Consider the following 22,432-nt stretch of genomic DNA (forward strand, 5'->3'; position numbering starts at 1 on the left):
TGCAGATTGCAAATAGCCAAATATCCTATTCCAGTTTTTACTGGGATATCCTGAGATTCTTTTCTGGAGTGGCTGCAGCAACTCTAGGATTTCTGGGGAAGAAACAAAACAAAACAAGCCCATTCCTGGTGTTGTGACTAAGTCCTCCTTCACGGGTAAAACTGAGAGTAGTAGAGCGGTGTGTGGTTCCCTCAAATGCAGTTTAGAAGGCAATGTCTGTCAGGCTGCTGCCAATATCTTTAATAAATACATTTAACTTCACTCAAATCAGTTCAAATGGCACCCTGTTAAAAGGGGACGTCAGGAGCAAGCCCTAGAAATCCATCATCAGGCAAAAGAGCTTCAACAACAGTAGGGCTGCCATGACTGAAAAGGGGCAAGCAGGGCTGTCAGCCTCCTCTTATTTCATCTCTCAGCTACTCTACCATCTACTCCTGCATCACATGTCCAACAATCTCATTCTCTTACCCAACCTCTTCATCCTTCACAATCATTTTCTCATCTGTTACCCATCCAACAAATACATGCTTGTTCAACAGATAATCTTTCAGAAAATACTCTATTGTCTGAATGTTCTGTTTCACTCAATTTATTTCCCCTAGATAAAGACTCCTTACAAAAGCTGATTGCACCAACCTTTTTACCAACCTTTTTTTTTTTTTTTTTTTTTTTTCCTTTCTTTTTTTCCTCAGTTTTCTGCAAGTTCTGGATCAAACTAGCAGAAGATGAATGTAAACTGAATGAATTATTGTTGCATGGCCAAACTGCTGTCAATGGCAAACAATTGAGACCCTTTGTATATTATTCAATAGCATTGTTTAGTTATCCAGATTTCTTTCTTATTTATTAACGATATTGAATTGCAGGAAATTTTAACCAAAAATACACATTTCAGTCACCAGTCCAAATCAGACCTCCAAATTTTAAAAGAACTGGTTAGGTTGGTTAACTTTCATTAACTTTTTCAGGAACAAAATCCCTTATAAAGTTGGGGACTTAGAGAAGATACTAAAATCACGATATCTACTACAAATATTCAGAAATGTTATATCAGAGCTAGTAAAAATGGAACTCAGGAACTTTTTCCTTGTGAAATTATGATCGAAGTCATAAAGACAGTTTTCACTAATTGCGAGTATTAGAAATGTAATAAAATATTCCTTAATCCTTGTTCTACTTATTCCTTCTTGATTATGCACCCTAAATATTCCTTTTTATCAACAGCAATCAGTTGCATGATTTTTTACTCGACTGATATAGATTCCCAAGTATACTCACACATACTTAAAATTTGATTACACATTTTAGGTTTGTAGATAACTACCAAAAGTATTTGTGATTGTATGCTAAAATCAAGTTAGTTATTCACTGAGTTCATTTGAAACGCTTAGTCTGAACCTTAGCCCTAGTTTTGACTAATAATCAACCACCGATTTTCATTAAGGTTGACAGTGGTAGTTTACCATATCTGTACATCAAAAAAAAAATTAGAAACTATTAGTCATGGTGCATGATGCTTCAGGAAAGTCCATTGTCAATTTTAAAAATATTTTAAATGACGTAAGTCAGGCTCTATTTTTCTTTTGTTCGATTTGACAGGATTTCTTATCATGAAGGCTAAGTTGAGAGGCACTTAAACACATACATAAAGTGAAGCCTAACAGTCTGATTTTTGTCAATGACACTTTTGAATACTAAAAATAAGGCACATGGTAAAGTGTCTTGTTCAACCAGGGCAATAGTGATTATAGTTAATAGATTACCATATAAAGATAAGGAATCACCTGTGATTTAAATTTAAAAAACTATGTCTGGACAAATACCTGAAGAGTGTAATGTATAAAATAAAATGAATAAAATAATATAAAATTAAATTAAAAAAAAAAAAAAAAAAAAAGAGAGAGAGAGTGTAGATTGTAGGCGATCAAATTATTTTCCCATTTTTTGTTCATTTCTTTTGGCTGCATAAAATGTGTAATAAAGATGACTCCGAGATAAAATTCAAAATGTTGAAATATATCCTGAGGATCTAAACATGTATTTAATTTTTTTTTAATGGCCTTTAAAAATATGTTTAAACAGTGCATATTTTAATACTGCTGGAATATACTGCCTGTCTATTAATACACATACAGATGAAAAGTGTTGTCTTACATGTGTCCAATTCAAGCATGTATCTTATTATCTATTTGGATATACTCCATTAATTCTGTGATTTTAAACAGAAATGTACTATGAGAAAAGTATTAAAAACTGAACTGTTTTCAACTTTTTGTCTCACATCATCGTTTCTTCTAGAAAAGTTTATTAAAATATTTTCTAAGCTTTCTGTCTCCTCTCTCAAATTAGCTGGCTCCACTGAATAAGCCTTAACAAAAAGCAACCTTGTGTTTGTCCAAACAGTAAGAGCTTTTACACAGGATTTATATAGTAAGAAAAGGACAGCAATCTAAAAGCTAAGGAAAAAAAAAAAAAAAAGTTAAAAGCTGAAAGAGAGTTCATTTCAGTTTCTAACATATCTTATATATGTTAAAAAAAAAAAAAAAAAAAAGAGGTATATCATGTTAATTCTTTTTATTTTTTTTTATGTGAAACAGTAACATTTTTTTGATCAGCATACCTCAAGGCCAATAAAAATTTAAAGGTATTGTGAAACCTTTCAGCTTCTCGTAACTATGAAATATTGGAATGATAGTAATAACATTCATGATAGCCAGTGTGCATTTCTGTAAATCTCAAATACTGGCTAATTCACCTCTTTCAAATGTATAGTATACTACATAACAAGTATCCTTAATTCTTTCCCAGTGATCTACATGTAACTTTTCCCAATCTTTCCTTTCACTCCTTTCCCAATATTACTCTGAATTTAGATATGGATCTTAATGTTTTAGCAAAACATTCTACATTTCCACATTAGTGTTGAATTTCTGTATGGGCCAGCTGTTTAAGAGTTAATCTCAGGAGCTATATCTCATCTAGCTAAAGCCTCAATTAGTCTTATGTGGCTATGTCTATATCAGGAAGGAATTTGGTATAGTAGTGAAACAAAGGACTCAGTACTTGGCCCTATATTTCATATATATGAAATTTAGAGATTCTTCTTCAGATTAAATTTAGCCTGGAACAAATCCCCATGCCTCATGTCTGTGTTACACACATATCTTGAACTTATCGGCAAGATGAGTCATTTGTTTGAACCCCTTGCTCCCAGGAAGTGTAGGAGTGCCTTTGAATGTTCCCAGGGTGGAGGCTTTTTTTAAAAACTTTTCAGAAAAGTGTCAAGCTTGTGTTCAACAAACTGCTCTGCAAGCAGAGCCAAGGCACAGGAAGCAGAACTGAGTAGAGGGCTCACGTCCAAGCCTCACTACAGGTTCACATCAACAAATTCATGTAGATGCAGTCCTTGATCAATTGCAATTGCATTAGAATGGGATAAATTACGTTCTAGGGATGTCTGTCCAGCTATGTTGAATACTGAGGAAGTGAAAAAAAAAAAGGGGTGGGGGGAGCAGGGGATTAGTATTAAGATGGTTTAAAGTCAGGTAGGACCTGTATATAGTAACCATAACTCTACTTAAGCTAATAAAAGCTACAAACACCATATTTCCAAATACCTTTCAGAACCTGATAGTGTCAATGGAAAGAGTTCTAATGACTCAGCCCAACATCAACACTGGAAGGACTTGTATTCAGTTCAGTTTTATTCACTATCGCACAGTGTTTCTTAGCACAGAGCATTATCATTGTACTGCAGTTTCGGAATGGTAGTTTGTTCATTGGATATTTACTTTATCTCCTGCCATAATACATTCATCTTTAATAGCAATAAATGCTGTTCTCTGAAAAGTTAGTATTGAATCCTAACATTTCTAACACACTTGCAATTTCTACACTTTTACTATTTGGTATACCTTTAAAAAATACTGCATTTATATGATTAAAATGTCCTGCAATGTTTTAGTCTATTGAGAACTAGCTTCTTAATAATATTTAACTTTGCTTTATTGTGTAGTTGAGAGTTTTTCTCTTTGACTGCCTGTAGTCTAATTAAGCCTTCCTGATACTTTGGTAAATCTTCTAGAGCTGTATCAATTGAGGTTATCATCTCCTCCACTGGAATAGATATGGGCACTAATGAAAATTTTAAACCTCAATTTAAGCCATTAAACTCCTTTTCACTTATTTTAATGGATAATAAATGACTATTTTTACAGCTCTAGAAAGATTAATTATAACCAGATTCATTTTCAGATTTTAATCAACTTTTCATAATTTGTTTTCTGATAGTACTTACGTACTCATATGCCTATATAGACCACCTAAAGCTGTGAAACTTTCTCAGTTAAAGTATTTCTCCATTTTCTGTGCAGCTTACTCAGTCAGTCAGCAATTAGATCTGTGTTCACTGGTTTTGAATATCTACTAAAAATCTGTTCTTTGTTCCGTAAAGCTGTTCTTGAAGACAGTGATTTCACAATAACCTTATGCTATGCTTTTTTTGGTTTTCTTATCACCCACGCATGTTCTTGCCCAGTTCTCAAAAGTTAATACCTAGGCTGCAGAGTAGTACATCCATATCTACACCAGTTTTAAATGGGCTAGCTCACCAGATGCTGAACATTAATAGATTTTTTCAGTGTCCTCAAAGATTTTTCAGGCTGTATTGAACTTTGTGCTACTGCTGCCAGACCACTCTGACAGCTCACACAATTACTCTAAAAGTAGTTCAGGTGCATTTACACTATGCTGCAGCTACAGGGCATACTATGACCTCTTTTTTTTTTTTTCCCTTTTTTTTTTCCTTGTTTGCTTTATTATTATTATTATTATTATTTTCATTATTGTACAATTCAATGTTTTTGAGCATAAGTGTATGTTCTTCCACAGAACTTCTGGGGGGACTTTAACTAAGATTTTTACATCTGCAGCTACTGTTGTGTTTTCTTGAGTGTCTTTCTTATAAAAAAATTACCATTTTGGATAGATGTCATGCAGTTGCATAGGTCATGCTATACTCATCATTAATTATTTGGAAATTACATGTAGTTTGATCTCTTCATCATTATCATTATTGCAGGCTAAACTTATTTTTATGTTACAGGAGAAGAAAGTGATGGGCTATCATTTCCATTCAGTATAGTTTTCAAAGATGAGATAAGCATAAAATATATGAATGGAAAGCACTAGAGATACATTATTGAAAAAAATCAAAATATTTCATAAGAGGCTCCATAACATCAGCTTTATAAAATAAGCATTTGTTGTTTGCTGTAAATGTATTTTGAATTATTTCAACAATCCTTTTTTATTTTATTTTATTTTTTATTCTTTTCATATTTTATTCATTATACATATCCTATTCTCTTAATAGCTTTTCCCTCACAAGTCGGCACTGGAAAGTTTGAAAAGTACAATATTTACATGCAGTTTAAACTGAGGAGTTTTCTGGTATTTAAGGTTTTATAGAAGTTCTAGTAAAATAAATAAATAAATAAATAAGTAAATACAGTCCCTGAGAAGATTTTTTTTCTTGATTGTTTTAAGATCTGTAGGCTATAATCCATATTATCCAGAATCTTTAGAGGTAGCTTTCTGTTTAGTATTATGTATTGATTGAGTCAGGTAGGATGAAAAGATATCTACAAGACATAATCAAGCCATAAAAATCTTACCGTCAGAGGGACTTTAAGCAGAGACCATTTACTGCATCATTTTTAAAATGTTTATGACTAGGATGTCTAATGCAATGACAAAAGGTGTAGTTTACAGTTTCTACTCAGAGAGCACTGAAGCCTGGAGTTGCAATATCAATGCAGCAATCTGAAAAATTAAAACAAACAAACAAAACCAGAAAAAACATGACAACATAATGTGGAGAGAATTTCCTAGATTTCCTGAAATCAGAAGGTTGTTCTCCTCCGCATCCTCACAGTTCAATACTAGCAGTGTCTTGTAAAGGCAAGGAGTGGACATAGAGCAGAATGCATAACATAAGTTTTCAAAAGAATTATACATTATGTTGGAAAATGAGAAAATAATTCCCCATCCTCTTACTCTGTGTGTTTACTGGAACTGTGGCATAGTTTTCCAGAGAAATGTAATTCAACATGTTGAGTAGCAAGTGTTAGAAGGACATGAAGAGCTATAGACAATAACCTGATTGAAATAACATTCTTATGTGGCAATTAACATGTCAGCAGTTCCCTAAGTTAGTGCAGTCCTGATCACTCACTTTGTTTTGAGAGTTTAGCACAGATATTTTTCATTGTACTGGAAGAAATTTCTGGTTCTTATTCACCTCTGTCCTGTCTATTTTCTTTAGGCTTTATGTAGGCTTTATGTAGTAAAAATATTCTGGATATACTTACAAATAAAATGGTAGTAGAATTTAAAATGAAATAAGATGAAATAAAATGAAATAAATATATAATTAAAGAAAATGCAATACAAGAAGAGACGGATGTTTTAATGAAGTCAGGTGTTCCTCTTTCTCCTTGCAGCTGACCCAAAGATTGAGAAAGAGAACTGCAGAAAAAAGAGTTTTAATATATCTTTACATGTTAAGCTGATTTTTTTTTCTTCTTGTAAAGAAAAAAAAAATAAAGCAAATGTCTCCAAGACATTGAAATACAAGTTTTCTTACTCACTGTATTTTCTTTTACATCAGAAATTATTTTACTCTAACAAATTCCAAAATTGCTCTGTACTTCAGCAATTTTATTTAACTGAGGCAGAAATTAACACTTGGATGTACAGTGTGATTGCTTTTTAAATGTTATGACAATAAAGAGTGATCTGAACTAAAGTAGTCATCATTCAGCAACACAGATGAAATGTTTTAAATCTGAAATCATTTAAATTTGTGAATTTACATTAATGAATAATCTGGAAATCTGGTACTGAATCTTATGAAATTAATGTTAAGATTTTTGATGCAATCAAGAAAATCTTTTTAGTTATTTACTTTTATAGAACTTTTTAAAGGGACTGTGGTAAGTGGTTGTTTATTCTGCATTGTAACTAAGACAAAGTATTAATTCTGAATAATAATTAAAGGCATATATTCAAACCACTGCAAACCTTTCCTCTTTATTTTTATTTCTGCTTCTATTAAGAATGAGAAGATATGTAATGTAAATAATGTCACTTAAATCTTAAATGTATGAAAAATTTCAAAAAAATCTGAAACCATCTGAATTTGTACACTTTATTTTTTTGGAACGAAACAGAATTCTTGACTTAAATTATACATTTTTTGAGTACAAAAGCATGAATAAGAGATACATCATTCCACTAGTACATAGAAAAGATAGATAAGCATCTTTTCTCAGTTGAAATTGATAACTTAAGTTTGCTTCATTGCTTGGTTAGGAGACCAAAAGATGAATTTATTCATTTCTACTATGTCTTATTATCTCCCTCAAGCATACATTGCCTACAGTTTCATATGGCACCATTCTAATTCACACATTCTGTAAATCAGGCTTGTTCTTTAAATGTAACATTTTATTTAGTGATTGTATGACATTACGTAAACAAGACAATAATGAACTTCTCACATGACATTGTATTAAACAAGAAGTCTTCAGTTCTATTAATAATCAGATCAATCAATTATCAGATCAATTTAAATGCATGTTTCTATGAACAACTACTTTAGTGTCACCTTTAGTGTGACCCATAACTTCTACTGGTCTCATTCAACTTGAGTATTTGTCAGTTTTTACAGCCTCTGTACCACAAGCCACTTGTGCCTAAACAGTTTCCCCCAACATTTTTAAACTATAAGAAAACAAACAAGCAAAAAACAAATAAACAAGAACAGATTTTCTGGTACAAATCTTCACTGAATTTGTTGATCTACTACTCCCAATCTGTCAGTTATGGCTTGGCCTTTGGTGCCTACTTCATTCCATATCTCCATGAAAATGTCAGCCCTATGTGGAATACAGTAATTGAACCAAACATAAACAGTCCCAAATAGCTCTTCTTAGGAGGTCATGCATTAAAATTGATATTTCTGTTAACTGATTAAATGACACTTGTTTGTTTCAGATTCTGCCCATTTCAGGGAATAGGATTCATAGTTAGGAACAACTAGCCATATGGCTAGTATATACCGTTTTCTTTCTGATCACAACACAATCATAGACATTGATAATAGACAATCAAAAAGAAATCATTTCAAGACTGACAATATTTCAAAAGTAGTATTATCAATGGTGAATTAGAAGCATTGAAGAACCTTGGGACATTGCCATTTCTTTGACAAAGTAAAAGGATTGTCCTACATAGCTTTGCAGCTTGACTTAAAATACACATTTTTTTCCTCAAGATTCTACCTCGAACTGCAGAATTATCATTTATTACACACACTCACATACACAAAAACAGCAAAGTTAGTGAAGTGTATGCAAACAAAATATATTGTTTGAACGGTGATTCATAACCCCATCTTAACACTGCATCATTTTTCATCATTCTATTTCATAAATTCATCATTCACTGACTCAATGGCAGTTTATAGATGGGTTAAACATGCTGCTGAAAGAACAAGAAGAGGAAGAGATGTTTTTGATGATTTCTGAAGATAATCCAGATCTTATTCCCTCTTCACAAAGAATCCAATTTTTAATTGGGTCTTCCCATGCACTTAAGAGAGAAATCTGGATAAGTGCAACGTTAGAAGAATTTAACCAAAGACATGATCAGAAAATACCTGAAGAAATGTGGGCTGAGCATATATGCCCACTTAACTCCATAAATCTGCTAGTTTGTTATAAGAGGGAATGCAATAGGTACCATCTATTTTCACTGCAAATAACATTCTGCAGTGTGTTATCATGAAGGAGATTTTCCAAAGGTAGCATAGAATGCACTATTTAATTCATTAGAAAGTAAATAAGGGCAGGAGGGAAGACTATAAAAAATAAAAGGTCAGAGAATAAACAGGTAAGCAAAGACTGTACAATTGTGACTGGTCCTGGAGCTATTCTGATGAACCAAGTACCAGCAAAGATAAAAGGTATGACTTGCTCTGAAAACAGCAATTGTGCTAAAGTGTTAGACCTGCTCCCTCAGTAGCCAGTGCCTGGTCCAGTATTACTCAGCATGTTTGTTAACAGTCTGAAAGATATAGTATAGACCATGCACTGATGCAGTTTGTTGATAAAAGACTGAGGATGGAAGCAAATTGCTTGAAACAATGCATGATTTAAGAAAAAACACAAGTCAATTGCATGTGATTCAATAGAGGTGAATGTAGAGTGTTTTGTGGGAGAAGAGTAAGCATGTCTTACCATAGTGGAGAAGAATGTGAATCACTGAAGCCAGAGGTAAGAAGAGGATGATGAAAACGGATTCTGGAAGGACGTAAGCATCTCTTTATTTATTTATTTATTTATTTATTTATTTATTTATTTTTTCCTTCTTCGTGCAGAAATCAATAGTAACAAAGATATGAAACATATAGCTGGAGAAATTTAGTAGATGTCTACAAAACAGTCTGAAACTGATTGTGGCAGAGCATCTTGAGTCATTTACTGATGTTTTACAGAATGTAGCAAACTGTTATACATATATTAGAAAAATTAAAGCAAAAAAAAATGCAATTGATTGCTCACAAGGACTATAGAATTTAGACTAGCAATGCCTTTACCAACTCCTAATTTGTGTTTGGCTACAGTAACTTCTATACACATTTAACTTGAAGTAATTAGGATTAAAAACTATTACCATTTCCTTTTTTTTATTTTTATTTTTATTTTTGAGTTCATTATCTTCACAGTTTAAAAAAATATATAAATAAATAAGTGATCCTTGTTTTTTTCCAGCTATTTTTCCTCTCAGATCCAGCTATTTTCCTCAGATCCAGCTATAGATCAGCTGTGGATCTGAGTAGAGCAAAGAAACCTTAAGTACCTGGTATTTTTTTCCTACAAAAGTGTTTGTGCATGATAAACAAATAATATCTTTATCTACTTCTTGATAAGGTAAATAGACAGTGTAATTTAAATCTGTCACCACAAGGCATTTTTTTCCAACTTCAAATGTTTTTTAAAATTCTCTTTGCACAGTTAATTTTTCACTCTCCTATAAAGTTGGGATAATACAAGAACATATCCTGTAGAAAATGAAAAGAAGACTCCTACATCTAGTCAAGGACTCATTTATCTACTTTGGACAAAAACCTTTCTTGTAGTTCACTTTTTGTTTTCTTTTACTAAGACTTTTAAATGTTTATCATGTAAAAGACCCAGGTTTCTCAGCTTCATAACATGAGGTGAGTGCTTCAGCCTGGACTGTCATGGTGACTCTCTGCCACTGAATTCACTCCAATGTGTTGATATCTTTTTGGGAAACCCATAAAGAAGATGCAGAATTCCAGCATTCTCCAGGATACAGTCCCCCGTTCTGCAGATACAACTGTGAAGTTCTTTTTGCCTTCATGGTCTTATATATATATATAATATACTATAATATATAGTATACTATAATAAATCATATTTGTTTCAAGACAAATAATTCAGTGCATCCTGTCCTATTCACCTGTCCTTGTATCACTTAAAGAATATATAAGATTTAATTTATCCCCAGGTTGTTGCTGAAAATATCAAAGCATAAGGTCTAAAACAATGATGTCCATAAAAAGCTGATTAGTAATAGTCTTTTTAATAATAGTACATCTTTAAAAACATACTTTTAAGATCAGCTATTTATCCATTTTTATCTTTTTAAGAAGTGGTTTACTGCTCTTATTGAGAAATATTCTTAAACCAGCATATTATGTGTTACTTAGCCCTTTGATAAAACGTACTCCATACATGAGGTTTCCCATACTGATAATATATGATTTCTATTTAAAACAACAACAACAACAAAAACACACAAAAATTAGATAAGATATTAGGGAAGAATTTTTTTAGTCAAACAATGGTGTGGCAGTGGAACACGTTGTCCAGAGAAGCTGTGGATGTTCATCCTTGAAAGTGTTTAAGACCCTGTTGGATGGGCCTTTGAACTACTTGGTCTAGTGGAAGGTGTCCCTGCCTATGGCAGGGTGGGTGTTAGAACTAGATGATCTTTAAGGGTCCCTTCCAACCCAAACCATTCTATGATTATATGAATTGTTTTGATTTTTTCTATATCCTTATTTTCTGTTAATGCAAATAGTTTTTGTGAGTAGTCATATTATAATAGAGTTCCTGAAATTTATTTTTTAAGTATTTAATCTATAAAACACTTTTTTTTTTTCCTTTTCACAAACAATATATATTTAATTATAAAGAAAAATGTCCTTCATCACATCTGCTTAACAGTTAGCTATATTTGTCTTATGTTTCAACCGAAAACTGTTTTGCATATTGTCTGTAAATGTGTGTATACATGATAAGATGGTTTGCAAAAACATCTCCTGTACACGATCACACAAGTACACTATTTTCTTGTAGAAATTATGGTCTAAAAAAGAAGATTATTAATGTTCTCCTGCCCAATGTTTACAAACCAAAATATTAGAATATATCATATTTAATACTCTCTAGTGAGTTCTTGTGCCAAATTTTGGCCCCATCAAGAAATTGAGTCAATTACTGATTGAAAAATAACTGTATTACTTCATTAACAGGGTACTACATATGTGTTATTTGGACAGAATATCCTGGATTCAGTACAGGTATGCTGTCACCCTGCCTTAAGTTTCTATTTATTGTTTGGCTTTCACCACTATCAACAGTAAAAAGTAAAATAGAATATCCTGATCATTCATAAGTTTATGGGAGTTTTATTATTATTATTGCTATTATTATTATTATTAATATTAATATTTAGTAGGGAAGTATTCAGGGGAGAACAGTCTAGCAAAGCCAAAAGAATCAGTAACAAAACAGTAAAAAATTCACTAATATATACTGACATGCAAAAGCAAGACACACACATAATACAAAGTAGTATTTTAAAATGCAATGTCACAAGTTTTCAGTATTCGATATTCAAATGCCAGCATCCTATATTCAGTCACGAGCAGATGTCAGCTTATTTCTTTGTCTGGAATCAGGAAAAGAAACCTTTACTAACTAAACGTACTATGAAAGAGCACCAGTGTAATTATTCTTACCAAGAATATGTACAACCTGAAACAGATGCTTGCATGTATTGATTGTCTTTCATCATTATTTTTGGCACCTTGGGATTAGATATGGGTTATATGGGATTAGAAAGGTTCACATCATCAAAGACACCAAAAAATAAAAAATAAAATAAAATAAAATAAAATAGGTTCACATCATCAAAGACACCAAGGTGGAAATAATTTTTTTACAGATTATGGTCTTAATCAATCCACCTTGAATGTGTTAAAAAGTTTACATTCAAAATTCTGTCCACCAAAGTAGTTACACAATGACTAAAACCTCCCAAGCCACCCGAGTAACAGTTTGAAATTTTAAATACACTTTTCTATGCTTTGAAAAATCACTTTGCTTCATCCAATTTCTCAAAATAGTACCGTGTTTAGCCAATGAAGCCAGATGCAGAAAAGCTCAAAAATACAAACGTTCCCCCATCCATTTTTTTCTCTCCCTCTTCTCTTACAAAATGCTTTAGTAATGTGTGTTACTGCTTCATTAACAGTTTTTGGCATGCATAACCTCTTTAAATAACAATACTACCATATGTTCAGTAATTCTTCATTTAGAAGAATTGTTGGCAGACTGTTTTCCATTGTTCAAGAACCCATTTCAATACCAAGAAGCTGTTACCACTGTGATGGACCAACATGTTTGGAATTTATTTAGGGCAACATTGATTCAGATGTCACCTTTTCAAATACAGGTACACAATTACGTGTCCAGACCTGCAAAGGCTTACACCTTCATCCATGTGGAAAATCATCTGAAGCATGCTTACCTTCTAATTTAGTTGGAAATATGCAAATACAAATTCTTACAGAAATGGAGACCTTCACAAGAAGCAGAACCTCAAACACGAGAGATAGCACATAGCGCCTAACTTTCAAAAGTTCTCAGCTGGGAACTGAACTTGAACCTAGTCTCTTTTTTCTCTGTTAGAAAGTCAGTAGAACAGTGAATCAAGATAGTTGCTTAATCAGTATTAAGTGCCACAGAGGACAGATGTTACTGCAGGTCTGAAGAAAAAAAAAAAAATATATATATATATATATAAAGTGTTCAAAGTTTGAAATAGGCTGAATTCTTTGGTCAGCTTTGGGGAGCAGAGAGACTACTCTTCATAAAAAGCAGAGAATGATCAAAATAGGTGTCTTCCCTTTCCAAAAAAAAAAAAAAAGAATAAATAAAAAATTATTTTTGAAGACTATTTAGAAATAATGGAGACTCTTATCTGAATCAGTTTCTTATTTCTGCAAATGCTAAAAGCTTTCTTGCAAAAAAGTAAGTAATTCATGTTTCAGGGTTTTGGTGCACTAATGCGCACCACATTTTCCTGAATGCATACTGCAGCTTCAGTCACCAAACTCCTATCTACATTAGTCACTGCTACCATTCTGAAAATTCTTCCCTTATCATATTCCCTCCCCCCCAAGATTACTTGCTGAAATCATATACAAGTTGATCTTCTACGTGTGGAAGTGATCACATTTGATCTAAGTCGATTGAATAACATTTAAGATATATAATGGAAAGCAGATTCTCTATCATTTTAGAAATATTTACTATTACAAGAGAATGTATAAAATTGAAGCCACTAAATTAAACACTTCTTACTTTGATGTTTTAGTTGTATAATAAGGGTTATGCATCCCTCACTTATCTTTAAAAAATAATTATTTTATGACAACCAAAGATAAAAGCAATGAAAACACTTCTTGAATTAATCAGGATTCAAACAATTTTAGCAGAAACTCCAACTTCAAATAATTTTAGAACCAAACACCTACAAAATCTCATCTTCACTTCCTTCAGCATTTGGGTTATTCGCCCTCCTGTTTTATTAAATATATACTATGTCCTTTCATGCCAGAAAGTCACCAGATATGAGCTATTTTCGAACAAGTAGGTAGTGTGATGTTTTGAAATCTCACTGAGATACGAATGCTTTCCACCAGCTACATCTTCCTTTTTATGGGGGGGGGGTGGGGGGTGGGGGTGTGGGAGGTAGCCCCAGGACTTCTGCTGATTACACTATGCCAGATGAATAAACAGACATACCACATCCTTTATATTTCAGCATCATATACAATCTAGTCAGGTCACTTTTAATCGAATTTTAGTGCAGTCACCAAGGCACAGTTCTTACAAAGGTATCAAAAAAGAGGTGTCATAGGTATTGATATATTTGAGACAGATAAAAATTGGCCCACCATAGAAAAGATAATTGTACAGTATTTCTACAGTGATCTACAGTAATTGTTTGAAATCAGAAAAGTAAATATTCTTTTTATAGGATTTGGCAGTTTCTATTTTTAACTGTGTATTTATAATATTATCCGTCCTACCATTATGTTGCCTGTGTTGTGGTTTAACACAGCATCACACAGCCTCTCTCTCTCACTCTCCAGGTGGGATGGGGGAGAAAATCGGTAAAGTAAAAGTGCAAGAACTCATAAGTTGAGATAAAGACAGTTTTCTAGGTAGAGAAAAAGCTGTGTGCACAAGCAAAGCAAAACAAGGAATTCATTCCCTACTTCCCATCAGCAGGAAAGCATTCAGCCACTTCCAGGAAAGCAGGACTCATCATGTAATGGTTTGTTGGGAAAGCAAATGCCATTGATATGAATATCTCTCCCTTCCTCATTTCTTAACCCAGCTTTTACTGCTGAGCATGACATCCCTTTGGTCAGTTTGGATCAGCTGTCCGGGTTGTGTGTCCTCCCATCTCCTTGTGTACCCCCAGCACTCTTGCTGGCAGGGCAGCACGAGAAGCTGAAAAATCCTTGGCTCTGTGTAAGCCCTGCTCTGCAACAACTGAAATCATCTGTGTATATCACCACTATTACATCAAAAATCCAAAACACAGCATCATGCAAGCCTCTACAAAGAAAATTAACTCTATCCCAACCATAACCATGACACTATAACGGGGTACAATCAGAAAAAAAAAATATCTTACACTCCCTGAAGATATGTTTTTAACATTGACAGTATTTGAGGCAACCAGCAATGCCCACAATGTGAATCGAGAGAAACAAAAAAGATGACAGATAAATTTGCCCTCTACACTAGATATTGCTCTAATCACATACATTTTGAATATGCTTGCTCCAGAAACCCACAGGAATAATCACAAGTAGATTAGATGGTTTTATCTTCCCACAAATATGCTATTATTTACACACAAGATTAGAAATTAATTTACAAGGATGATCCACTTGAAATGACTGAAATAGTCCTCAACAATCTCTTTTATACAATTTAAAGCAAAGAAAACCATAATTGAAAGAAAGCAATTAATTATTTTTTTAAAAAAGATAACTGGGAATGGGAAGAACAATAGATCTTAACTCTAACTGCTGGTAGAATAACCAGAAATGGGGATCACCCTGAAGAAGAATAAGCCTTAGTCCCCAGACCTTGCAAAGCATTAACGAAGGTCAAAAATTTAATATTCTATTTATAACTTACAAAAAAATGAAGAAAATTCCACTCTGTAAGAGTCAAGAGCACTATGCAACACTCATAAACCGCCTTTATATGTGAATCTATAGCTCACCATCTTTTGAGTCCTTCACTATATGAGCCTTTGGATTCAGTCTTATATCAATCTCTTATACAGACTTAACCAGAGTATCAGTGACTCACTGTTTTATATAAATGAGTAAAAATAATTATCTCTGAACATATGCTCTGAACATAATACATTACTGTTACAAATAACAGTAATATTGTATGGGGGAAGAGTACCTGGAAAGATGTGCAGGATGAGAAATGCTGGCAGTACATATGTAAACACCATGGGGAAACTTCCAGATATAAAAAAGATACCTGGATGCCTTTGTTCCCTCACACAATCTTGTTTACATAATTAGCAAGTTGAATTATTCACTAACCGTCATATTACTTGGTTGCAGTAGCAGCATGTAGCACATAAATTATAACCTGCACATCTCCAGAATTCCAAAGACAATAGCCAAGGAAGCTGTGACAGCTACTTAATTTTCTTGTCCATTCTCAATTACATTGTTTATAACTGGAAAAGAAGTTTGCTGTTTTGCATCAATTATCTCTATTTGCTAGGTTTCCAAAGGAAGAAAAATAATCTCTAATTCAAGAACAGGATTATTCTGAGTAGCAACAAATTCCTTTATGATTGCCAAAACAATAATAATTTTAAAAGTTGGTGTTACTAGGGATTTCATATAATGTAATGCATGACAGTTTGTTTAGAGCAGAGAAATCCCACCAACACATTAAATCTTAACTCACTTTAAGGAATCAGCAACTGTAAATGAGACCACTTGCATGCACAGGCGCACTCAAAGGATAATTTAGGTTTGTATCCCATGTAATATGCACATGCATTTCTTGGAGTAGGCCAAGAAAAATAAGGCTCTGCCTTTCTGTTCCCCTTCACCCTAACTTCAGATGCAGTCAGGGCACACGTCTTTCCCTGACAGATGTCATGCCAACTAGTCAAATCTCATTTCTGGTCCCTAACATTTCTTCTTGATTCACTCTCTGATCAGTGAAGGCAACATTTGAAGAAATTTGAAGTTTTTTACTCTCTACTAGCCTATTAATATGTATTCTTTATGAGGCCTGTATCACCTTTCAAAACCTCTTCTCCATTTTGGTGTCTGCAATGAATTTAAATAGCATCTAATGCAAAATGTCTTCATAAAACAAAAACAAAAAAAACAAGAACAAAACAACAAAAGCAACAACAACAACAAAAACACACACTATCAGCAAAGTAGATACATGCAGTAAAAATAAGAACAGAATAAGAAGTCATTCAAAATTCCAACACTGTTAAATTTCCCTAAGATCTTATTTATGCCCTATATATTTTAAGATTAATAGCACTTAGTAGAGTTATAGTTCACACTTAAAGCAACTTCTTCAGTGACATATATAATCTCACGGGAGACATCAGTGAAGAACTGGTCACAGTCAAAATAATAATTGTAACTTAACTGCTTTACTTAAGGCGTTTCTGTCTGAATGACCAAAATTCCAATTATTTTTAGTTTGAATACTGACTGTAGACTGATTTAAAAGAGTCTTTTTCTGGCTCCTGGAAATACAGATAATTCTTGTGTTTTGTTCCAGCATCTTGTTAAAGTGAATACATGAGAAGATGCTCAAATAACATCTATTAATGGTATGAAACCTCTTTATTAATGATATGACAGGAAAAAAAAAAAAAGGAAAAAAAAACACTTTTTTTTTCATTAGTCATTATTATTATTGTTATTATACAATTTACAATATTACATCATATTGTTTTTATATGCCGTCTGTGTTTTCATACATAAAACAGTTTAATACACTTAGTCTCCCTCTAATATGGGATATTATATGGAAAGTTTATTTATTTGGGGAATTATAACACTATAATCTGTTTTATTTCAAATTACTGGTTCATAAATTGTCTTTTTTTTTTTTCTTGCTTGCGTCTATTTCATTACTTTAGAATAACAATAAATAACAATAAATAAGCCTTACGATGTTCAGCACTGTGTCAGACATTTAGGAAAATATTGGTCTTGCCCCAAGAAGCTAACATTCTAACTTAGAGTTTTCCTGTGATATTGTGATATTTGCTCACAAAGAAAGGATGAAAAAGACAAGTTTACTTTCCTCTTTGATTATTTTCATGTCTTTCTGAAAGATTATGCCTAAACCACAAATAAGAGTGCAAAGAATACCACTAGAACATCAGCAACTAACAGTCTTATCAATATGTTCAGTTTTAAAGTACTCAGATATATTCTACTTCTATGTAACCTCCCTTTGCCATACTGTTTAAGGATAAGTTTCATAGTTGTGAGAAAGCATCATTCTTCCCATAGCTGAAGATATTCAATATGTGCCGTTTCTTGATGCAGAGTTCGTTCTTGCTCCTATTATTTGAAACACTCATGGTTCACTTTCAAAACTCCATTCTTTCTCATCTGTTAATTTTGGCAATAGGCCCACTTACACAATGGTTCATTGGTGAGAAAAGGGAGAAAATATCATGAGGATTAGCTAACAGGCAATTGAAACTGATCCTCCAGATTCTCAGATGAGGGCTGTTTGGAAAAGAAATCTAATTTCCAGTTTATATGCTTTAGGAACAATATAATAAGATAGAATAATTGATCATTTAAGTATGCATTTAACAATTTTTTGAATGTTGAAATTATGGAAACATTATTCTGTGACTCTTTCTTCCCCCTCTCTTGATCAGTCACACAAACACCTTGTTCAGTCACAGACCAACAGTTCATCACTCAAACAGCAGGAGATAACTGACAGAAGAAGATGATTCATATAACTATCACTTGTCTTCTGGCTGTGTGGTCTGGTGAAGAAAAACACAAACGTTTTGTTTGTTTTCTTCAGATAATCTCTTCTCTTGGTCATGGCCGTCTTTTTCCAAAGGCTGAACTGACAGGGCAAGATCTAGAGAAGAGGACACAAACAAGACTACATTATCATCTCTTGCCTAACGAGATTTTAAAACAGCAAAGATGAAAGAGATACCTCGAGTTCAAAAATGAGTCTTTTTGCACAAAAATTATATTGGTGATTTCAATTAAACTGATTTGCTGGTTGTCTATACACCTTTAAGAAGCTGGAATACATCTTTCATCATAAAATATTTCTTTATTGATCGTTCCATTCTTCCACAATAAATAAGATATTGTAAGCAGAAAAAAATGGAACATTTGCTAATCAGGCATCACAAGAGGCAACAGCCGCTTGTGATTCAGTCTTCCTGATCAAATTCAGTCTTCCTGATCAAATATCAGGTTAACTTATGTTTTGCCTTAATGTGCTCAGCAAAATCAGAAATTGATTTGAATGCTATTTTCTATGACTTTATTGAAGACTTGGAGCTTCAAAAGGTCAAGATATTTTTCTCTCATCTTTGAACAGATATATGATACTTGAATAATTTTTTGGCCTGCTGATGCAATTCTGTCATGAACAATTTAAAGTTTAATATTGTCTTTGCACTGATGTACCCATCATCTCTGTAATGGCATTCTGCTATCTTTCTTTAATTTTAGATATAGAAATTAAGATTGGGTTTAGTTCTGTTTTAAAGTGATTTTCCTATTATTTTTTGTTTATTTAGATATCCAGCGTGATAACATTGATCACATTTTTTTAATTTATGTTACACAAGATATATAGATATATTTGCTTTTAGAAATTACTGAATAAAACAAGATTAGTTAAATGACATCACAAAAGACACACTGAAATATGTAAAAATAATTTTAGTGAGAGTAATTATACACCTGATTTAAATTATAAACTGTATAAGGATTAAGTAGTATTTTTTCATTGATTGAGTTTTTACTCCCCATAAAGTTTATCTCACAAATAAAAGTTATTTTCAGATTACCTACCATTTTAGAACTAAAATGTATTTATTTTATTTTATTTTATTTTATTTTATTTTATTTTTACACGTATATTTAAAACCTTAGAAAGAACAAATACCTTCTTTCTGGAGTTATAGTTCTTGTCTAAGAAATGTTATTTTATATAAGATGTTATTAGAATGCTAATATTGAAAGAGAACTTCCCCTAGTGACAACGAACAAAACCTACTGCATTTTTAATCAATACAGACACTGAAGTGTGTAAAATTTAACCACTAGTTGCACAGATAGGACGCTGTAACAGTCCTGAATGTTTGTAGATTTTTCAAAGAGCTTAACTGAAGCTCAATTGAAAACTGAATGTCCAAATGCATTTGACAATAACTGTGAAGGCAATCACTTCAGAATATTTATCTGTTCAACCACTCTGAATAAAACAAACAAAAACAACATCAAATAACAACAAGGATATCATTAAAAAACAAACAAACAAACAAAAATAACTTGAAAATTATTATTTGCTGATTTTGTTCACTTCATTTTCATCTTATTCTAGAAATCTCATCTGTGGCAAAATAGAGTCATAAAAGTTAATCTGAGGCTTCTGCCTTTAAAACTGTGACAAACTTTTGAACGGGATATTAAGTTACTCCAGCAGAATTTTGCCCAAACAGCAAAATATGACAACTTTTGCACACTGAATGAAATGAACATGACCCACAACTACTTTGTATCATTCGAAGTTATATATATTGGTGCAAAATGAGTATTAATTACATCTATGATGATGTAGGAACATTTTGAAAGTCTATTTATATTTAGTTTGCAAAAATATAAATGACAGCACAAAACAAAATTAGTGGAGAGTTAGGTTTACCTAACAGTAACTGATTAAGATTTTATGTATTGTGGTTTTAATTTTTCATATTAATCTTTCTGCTTGACACCTTCTCACATATTCATTTTTATCTTCAAATTACCTAATATTTTGAGACTTTTTTATTTTTCTTTATTAATCCACAGACATGCAGAGAGGACAATACAATATTAAGATTCATAAGAGGAAGGAAGGAAGGAAGGAAGGAAGGAAGGAAGGAAGGAAGGAAGGAAGGAAGGAAGGAAGAGAGAGAAAGAAAGAGAGAGAGAGAAGGAGAGAGAGAGAGGAGAGAAAGAGAGAAAGAGAAAGAGAAAGAGAAAGAGAAAGAGAAAGAGAAAGAGAAAGAGAGAGAGAGAGAGAGAGAGGAAGAAAGAAAGAAAGAAAGAAAGAAAGAAAGAAAGAAAGAAAGAAAGAAAGAAAGAAAAGAAAGAAAGAAAGAGAAAGAGAGAAAGAAAGAAAAAGAAAAAGAAAAAGAAAGAAAGAAAGAAAGAAAGAAAGAAAGAAAGAAAGAAAGAAAGAAAGAGAAAGAAAGAAAGAAAGAAAGAAAGAAAGAAAGAAAGAAAGAAAGAAAGAAAGAAAGAAAAAGAGAGAAAGAGAGAAAGAGAGAAAGAGAGAAAGAGAGAAAGAGAAAGAAAGAAAGAAAGAAAGAAAGAAAGAAAGAAAGAAAGAAAAACTAAGAAAAGGACAATGAAGAAGGAAACAAAATACTAATACTTGCAAACAAGAAACTGTTCAGAATAAATTGCTTACTGTAAACTCAGTTAAATAATCCTCACCAGCCCCACATGCCAACACCTAGATTAGCAAGCAGTATAGCTGATCTGCTCCATTTTACATTCTACATCCAAAGTTCTACATCCAAAGTTTAGTAACCAAAGGTGATCTGGATGTTATTTTCAAAACAAAGATCTTCCATCAACATCAAAACAAACATCTTCATCTTGCACAAATCAAAACACTACTGTAGATGTCCCAGCTTTTTCTAAGTAGAATGATCTTGCATGCTTTTCAGGATCTCCTGTTGTACCAATGACACACATAAGAAAGAATAAAAGTTCTGCTCCTGGTCCCCCATTTTAATAGTTCTGAGGATTTAATTCACTGGTTGAGGCTATATTAAGATACAGTTCTTCAATGCGCATAACCATCTGCGGCTATACACATTCAAAATGAATGTAAAATACTGCACCACATAAAAGTATAGAATCCTGGCATAATTGTGTGAGTAGGATGTAAAACGTGAAAGGCAGGAGATAATTTATTAATGAAAGTGTAAAAATAACATTTTGACTGTAAAGATGTTTTCTAACACATACACAAAAATGTTTTACTAACATTCGAAGAAAATAAAACGGGAGCTTCATCTAGAACTATAATAAGCACCTGAATGCATAGTCTTACTGACTTCATAGCAAACATAGCCTTAAGAACTGCTCTGCTTTTAATGTTATACTTCATTTTATAAAAAGCAATTTTGTTTGAACACAAGCTGTTTTTTCATAAAGGTGAATATCTAAAGGGTATTCTTTAAAGTAATGTTTTGTGAAGTCTTTATTCTTTATGAAGAAAATATTGTTTAATATTTTGTGGGGCAAGGGGTTTATGCATTTTATTTAATGTTTCAGTCTAAGCAGAATATTGACTCTCATCTTCCTTGGTTTTGTAGTTACATTATTAACAAATATTTTCTTTCTCCAAAGTTTTAATTAATCAAAAGTTTGAAACTTGTGATGAAATATCTTTCTCCTAGTAAGTATACACACAGTTGTTGGTCTGGGTTTTCTTTGTTCGGCTTTGTTTTTTCATTACTTTTCCTTTTATCTTAAACTTGGCTTACAATTTTCCTGCCACTACACTATTACGGATGTGCTCCCAGCAATGGCTGTGATGGTGGAGAGATGATATTCAGAGACCAAGAGGCAGTACCCAACTGCACTACTGACCACTGAAACTAGGGATGCTCAAAACAAGTCTAGAAGACACAAATGTACTTATATTTATGGATGATTTAGCTGCATGATTTATCTACCTGATTT

This window comes from Cygnus olor, chromosome 1 (assembly GCF_009769625.2).
Source record: "Cygnus olor isolate bCygOlo1 chromosome 1, bCygOlo1.pri.v2, whole genome shotgun sequence".
Taxonomy (NCBI): domain Eukaryota; kingdom Metazoa; phylum Chordata; class Aves; order Anseriformes; family Anatidae; genus Cygnus; species Cygnus olor.